We start from the raw sequence: 7467 nt of genomic DNA on the forward strand, positions 1-7467 counted from the left end.
ATTTTAAATTCATGTCCTCTGGTTCTCGAACCTTCCAGCAATGGAAACTGTTTCTCTCTGCCAGCTCTGTCTAGATCCCTCATGATTTTGAACATCATCATTAAATGCCTTCTCAACCTTCTCTTCTCTAATCTAACTATTTAACTGAATATCCCTAACCCTGGAACCAAGCTCATAAGTCTTTTCTTTGCAGGCCAATTGTAAATTTACATAATAGGAAATTTGTAGCCACAAAAGAAAGAAAGGCAACTTAGTAGTAGACATTAAATTATAGTAGCCAGGCATTGTAATGTTTCCTATGGTGCTGAATTAATTCAAAGGCAGAAAATGTACATGCTGCTATCAGCCAGTAAGTATATAAACAAAGACAAACTTGCATTTATATAGCACCTTTCATGACTACAGGACGTCTCAGCTCTTTACAGCCAATGAAGTGCTTTTGAATTGCAGTCACTATTGTAATGTAGGAAACACAGCAGCCAATTTACATTCAGCAAGCTCCCACAAACAGAAATGTGATAATGACCAAATAATCTGTTTGGTGATGTTGATTGATGAATGCATAAATTTTGACCAGGATAGCAGGGATAACTCCCATGCTCTTCCTTGAAATAGTGCTATCTGAGAGGACAGACAGGGCCTTAATTTTACATCTCATCTAATAGAAAGCACTTTCACTAGTGCAGCACTTCATCAGTACTCCATTGGAATGTGAGCCTTGATTTTTGTACTTAGGTGCAGGAGTAGCTGTTGAACCCACAACTTTTTGAGTCAGAAGCAAGAGCATTACTAGAGGAACCACCACTGACACATATATGTATGATGTAATTACTGTGGCAACATAAATTCCATTAATTAAATTAGGTGGCCTTGTGACCCCTGCTAATCCTTTGAATGAAGTTCGAGACTCAGCTGCTACAATGGACTACAGTATCTATTATTACCCTCCCAATGTTACATAAGACAGAGTTGGAGGTGCCTTGACATTTCATCTCTCAACCTGCTCTTTTCCAGTGAGGAAGGAGTGTAATTTTCACTCTTCATTATTGGTCTCTTCATCCCTCCATCATTCTAACTCTTTTCCATATCTTTTCAACAGCTGCAATATCCCTATTATACTGCGGTGACCAGAACTGTACACAGTATTCCAAACGTGGTTACATCAGTAATTTGTAAAGTAACGGGAACACCTTAATTTCAGCTCAATATTAAATTTTTATTAATAATTAATATTAATATTTTTAATATTTAATATCTCCTAATATCTGATTTGCTCTACCCTTTTCTGCCAGTGTTGTGGTAACTTCAATTTATTGTTAGTCAGGACCCCCAGACCTCTCTCTTTTTCCGTGAATCTTATTTTATTTTTCAGCATTCGTGAATACAAAGGCCAACACTTTACCCATGTGTAGTTTTTATGAGAAGTAGGTACCCAGTAACAGTAATTAGGCCAGAATAGGCTCCATGACTAGTTTGATCCCCTTAGAGGGGCGAATATGTATTTTCCAATTCCTCCCCACCTAAACCAATTAGTCTAGGTTTTAAATCTTTTTTTATGTCTCCCAGAGTATTGCAAGGTTCCAGCTAAGTGGGGTGTGTATATATTGTGGTACACAAACCATATCAACTGTGGGACAGGCTGGATTGACTAACCTGTTCATAGGTTCATTTACTACTGTGACCACCAATGCCAGATTCCTGCTTTCCAGCAGTCATGATTGCATTATTTTAAAACAATAATTATGTGCTAAATGAAACATACGAGTGTCCTTTATGTTTATATTTTGGAAGTGCTTTTATTATAGTAGTGACTTATAGCTTGACATAGTGCTTCTTTCTCCAAAGGCAAGAGTGTGAACTGTGTCCATGACAGCCTCTTCAGATTGAGGTTGCACTAAAGCTCTGTATATTGGGTGCAAAAGCATTTCATCTACTGACTCTGAAATGGGTTCCAAAATAGCAATTGTCTTATACCACTAAAATCAGCCAGTTCATTTTAACATGCTAAATGGTTTATTTTAGAAGCCATTTGATACCTGATTTAAATGTTTAATTTAGATCCAAATGAATTAAATGCCAGTTTAAATGAAGCTTCCAATTAAAATGAGTAATCTGCTCTTTGTTAGTGTTGCTTTCTTAGAGTAGGTTGAATAATTATGTGTTAAATGGAACATATGAGTGTCCTTTATGTTTATATTATGTAAGTGTGTCGGATTGTGGCAATTTCAAAATATCCAAATCGTCATGAAAATGCGCTTTATGTTAAATAATGATTTTTAATCCATAGGTTGGAAAACCTGAATTAAACTTTAAAAAAACAAAGACTCATTAAAGCAGAGACTAAAGGTAATTTGAGCTCACAGCTAAAAATGCATACCACAATGTGCATCATTTTATATTGCACCTTCCAATCCATCGTGATGGTGACTGCATTTCTGCAAAGATTGCTCAAGGACGATGACTTGGGGAATATGAGTGCACCATACATCATGTCCCTATTAGCAAGGCATCAAAACAATCACCTGAAGTATTCAACTGGTGAAGACAAACCATGAAGCCTAATCACTTGGACAAAGGACCCTAGCTGAGAGAGGATCCCAAGACATGAACTCATTGAGCTGTAATGGGAATGTCTTAAACCCAATCATGTGAACAATTGGAGGGGGAATGCCAGATATGAACTGATTAAAGTTGCAAGGGGGACTACACAAGGGACTAGCATATTTGAATCACTGGGTGATGGTCATGTGACAGGCCCACCTTTTGTGTGCTTAAACTTCTGCTTGCTCTGCAGTAAGAGGACAAGCAGCTGAGATGCTGACAAGAGAAGACCTAAGTGGGGTCCCTCCTTCCTCTCTCTCCAACCCACTTTGCAAGCTTGAAACTCTGTTTGCTGACTGGCATGTTCCCACTGCAGACAGAGATTTCTAAAAAGAATGTAATCATTATTACTGTCTCCAGCAGAACAATGAAATCAGCCATCCATATCTGTAAATCAAAAGCATTGGGATCATCAAAAGAAAGTCACAAGAACAACGAATTTAGCCTGAAGCCAGCCAAATCACCAAACTACAGATTGTATATTCCTTTTATTTATATGGACTCTATTTTGACCAACCTATCCTTCCCCAATCTGTAATCTATTTGTGTGCACGTGTGACCTTCGAGTGTGTGTGTGAAAGTCGGATTGTATTTTATTATTTTACTTAGATTGGTTTAACTGTAATAAAGCTAACCTCTTTGTTAAACTCAAGAAATCCTATCCAATTGGTTCTTTTATGATCACAGTGTTTAAACCACTAAGTACTCAGGTGTCTTCGTACTGTCATGGATTTCTGGACTCTCAGCCAAGAATACATAATGAGGCTTGGCTGAGAGCTCAGAAACCCATTCGCCTATTGAAAGAACAGGGATGAAGTGTTGTTTTGGCATGGAGTTAGGGCAAAGTTTCTCCTCTGTATGAAAGATGGAACTGTGCAAGGAAAGAAAATCAGTCATGACGCAGTTAAGCCTAACTAATTCTCCAAGTAAGAAAGTGGTTTGAAAGCCAGATTGACTACTGTTTTGGAGCGAGTCAATCTATTTTTATATTTATGCTGTTTACATGGAGCTGTTTGTGAATCTTGTCATTTTCTGCTCAATCACATACCCACTGCATATCTCCATGGGGTCAACAAGAGATTAATTTTCTAGTTAGTTATTTTAAAATGGTGGCTATAATAATGTATCTGACTATGGTGCAAATTTTCAACATATTCCACTCTTCATCTCCCGGAGACTGGCCTTTGTTCCATGAGTTGAACTTAAGAACATAAGAAAAAGAGTAGAACATATGACTCCTTGAGCTTTCTCCAACATTCAATAAAATAATGGCTGATCTTCAGCCTCAATTCCATTTGCTGCCTGCTCCTCATATCCCTTGATTCCCCAATATTATGTATTCACCAGTATGCTATATACCTTAGATGCCTAATTTATCTCAGAGCAATACAGAGATGACCCTCATTCCAAACCCAAATTTACAAAACTTTAAAATATCTTAGAACATACAGGATTTTGATTACACATTGTCTTAGTTCAAATCCCCGGGTCTTTTCTCTGTAAGCTTCTCAGTTCCATAAGCACTTTAGCTCAAACAACAAACTTAAGCAATCAAATAAATTTACATAGATCAGAGAACAGACCAAAACAATCAAACACAGATCAATCAAACCATTGAACACTACACTCATAGAAACTAGGAGTAGGAGTAGGCCATTTAGCCCCTTGAGCCTGCTGCGCTGTTCATTATGATCATGGGTGATCGTCCGACTCAATAGCTGCTCCTAATTTCTCCTCATACCCTTTGATCCTTTTCGCCCCAAGAGCTATATCTAACTCCTTGAAAACATACATTGTTTTGGTCTCAACCAGTTCCTGTGGTAACGGATTCCACAAGCTCACCACTCTCTGGGTGAAGAAATTTCTCCTCATCTCAGTACTAAATGGTCTACCCCATATTCTCAGACTGTGACCCCTGGTTCTGGAGGCCAAAAATCCGCTTATCTCAGCCTTAAATATATTCAATGATGGAGCATCCACAATCCTCTAGGATAGAGAATTCCAAAAATTGAGAATCCTTGGAGTGAAGAAGTTTCTTCTCATCTTCATCCTAAATGATCAATCTCTCATCCTGACACTGTGTTCCTATGTTCTCGATTCCCCAGCCAAGGGAAGCAACTTCTCTGTGTCTACCATAGAGACCATTTAGAATCTTGTATGTTCTAATGATGTCTCCTCATTCTTCTAAACTCCAGAGGGTATAAGTCCAATTTACTCAGCCTGTCATCATAGGAGAACACCCTCATCCCAGGGACCAATTTGGTGCTGATGCTGTCACTTGCACTCTTCCCTTTAATCACCTTGAAGCCTCATAGCATCCTCCTCACCACACACATTCCCACCTAGTTTTTGTCGTCAGCAAACTTGGAAATATTATACTTAGTTCCCTTATCGAAATCATTGATATATATTGTGAATAGCTAGGACCCAAGCACTGATCCCTGCGGTACCCCACTAGTCACCACCTGCAATTCCAGAAAGACCCACTTATTCCTACTCTGTTTCCTGTCTGCTAACCAATTCTCAATCCATGCTAATATATTACCCCAATCCCATGTGCTTTAATTTTACACACTGACCCCTTACGTGGGACTTTATCAAAAGCTTTCTGAAAATCCAAATACACCTCATCCACTAGTTTTCCCTTATCTATTCTGATAGTCACATCCTCAAAAACTGCTGTACAATTGTCAAACATGATTTCCCTTTCATAAATCCATGTTGACTTTGTCTAATCCCGTTGGTATTTTCTAAGTGTCCTGTTATCCCATCCTTTATAATAGGCTCTAGCATTTTCCCTACCACTGATGTTAGGCTAACTGGTCTGTAATTCCCTGTTTTCTCCCTTCCTCCTTTTTTAAATAGTGGGGTTACGTTTGCCTGCCTCCAATCTGCCGGGATTGTTCCAGAATCTACAGAATATTGGAAGTTGACAACCAAAGCTTCCACTAATTCCATGGTCACCTCCTTTCTGGGATTATCAGACCCTGGGGATTTATTGATTTTCAGTCCCATTAATTGCTCCAGTACCAATTTTTTAGGAATACTAATTTCCTTCAATTCCTCCTTCTCACTAGACCCTTGATTCCTTAGTATTTCTGGGAAGTTATTTATGTCTTCCTCCGTGAAGACAGAACTAAAATAATTGTTTAATGGCTCTGCCATTTCCTTGTTCTCCATTATAAATTCTCCTATTTCGGACTGTAAAGGACCTACATTTGTCTTCACCAATATTTTCCTTCTTACATACTTATAGAAACTTTTACAGTTTTCTTTTATGTTCCTTGCATGCTCGATTTTCTCCTCTTAATCAATCTCTTGGTCCTCCTTTGCTGAATTACAAATTGCCCCAAATCCTCAGGCTTGCTACTTTTTTTAAGCAACTTCATATAACTCCTCTTTGGATCTAATGTTATCCTGAATTTCTTTTGTTAGCCATGGTTGGGCCACTTTTCCTGCTGTGTTTTTGTGCCAGAAAGGAATATATAACTTGCGATGCATATATTTGTTCCTTAAATGTTAGCTATTGCCTATCCACTGTCATGCCTTTTAATGAAGTTCCCCAATCTATCTTCGCCAACTCGCACCTCTTACCTTTATAGTTTCCTTTGTTTAGATGTAAGACCCTAATTTCAGATCAGACCACTTCACTTTCCAACCTAATGAAGAATTGTAGCATGTTATGGTCACTCTTCCCTAAAGGACCCCGCGCAACAAGATTATTAATTAACCACTTCTCATTGCACAAAACCAAATGTAGGATAGCCTGTTCCCTAGTTGATTCTACTGGTCGTACACACTCCAGGAATTCATCCACCATATTATTGCTAATTTCTTTTGCCTAATCTATATGTAGATTAAAGACATCCATGATTGCTGTCACACCCTTGTTACATGCATCTCCAGTTTCCTGTTTAATACTGACCCCTACATTATAACTATTGTTTGGAGGCCTATAGACAACTACCACTAATGCTTTCTGCCCCTTGTTGCTTCTTAGCACCACCCAGACTGATTCTACATCTAGATTTTCTGAGCCAATATCTTCTCTCACTATTGCACTGATTTCATCCTGAACAAACAACACCACACCAGCTCCTTTGCCTGTCCTTACTAAATATCGAGTACCCTTGGATATTCAGTTCCCAGCCTTGGTTGCCCTGCAGCCATGTCCTTGTAATCACAATTATATTGAACTCATTTACATCTATGTGCACTGTTAATTTATCTACCTTATTGTGAATACTCCATACATTCAGATACTGTATCTTTAGATTGCCTTTTACACATTTATTTTTGTACTGTGGCCCAATTTGCTGCTAGCCTCTGTTTCCTCAGCTTTCCACATTTGCTTTCTAATTTTCTGTCCTTCATTTCTACCTTTGTTTCCCTCTCCTCTGTCTCCCCGCTCAGGTTCCCACCCCCCTGGCAGTCTAGTTTGAACCCTCCCCCACAGTCCTAGCGAATACCGCTGTGAGGGTATTGGTCCCGGCCCTGCTGGGGTGCAACCCGTCCAGCTTGTACTGGTCCCATCTTCCCCAGAATCAGTCCCAATGCCTCAGGAATCTAAATCCCTCCCTCCAAAACCATCTCTCCAATCACACATTCATCTGGTCTATTCTCCTCTTCCTAATCTCGTTAGCATGTGGCACTGGTAGTAATCCTGAGATTACTAGCTTTGAGGTCCTGCTTTTTAATTTATTTTTTAACTCGTTATATTCTACTTGTAGGACCTCATCCTTTTTACCTATGTCATTGGTATCGATGTGGGCCATGACCTCTGGCTGTTTACACTCCCTCTTCAGAATGTCCTGCAGCCGCTCAGTAACATCCTTGACCCTGGCACCAGGGAGGCAACATGCATTC

The sequence above is a fragment of the Carcharodon carcharias genome, chromosome 2 (genome assembly GCF_017639515.1).
Source record: "Carcharodon carcharias isolate sCarCar2 chromosome 2, sCarCar2.pri, whole genome shotgun sequence".
NCBI lineage: Eukaryota > Metazoa > Chordata > Chondrichthyes > Lamniformes > Lamnidae > Carcharodon > Carcharodon carcharias.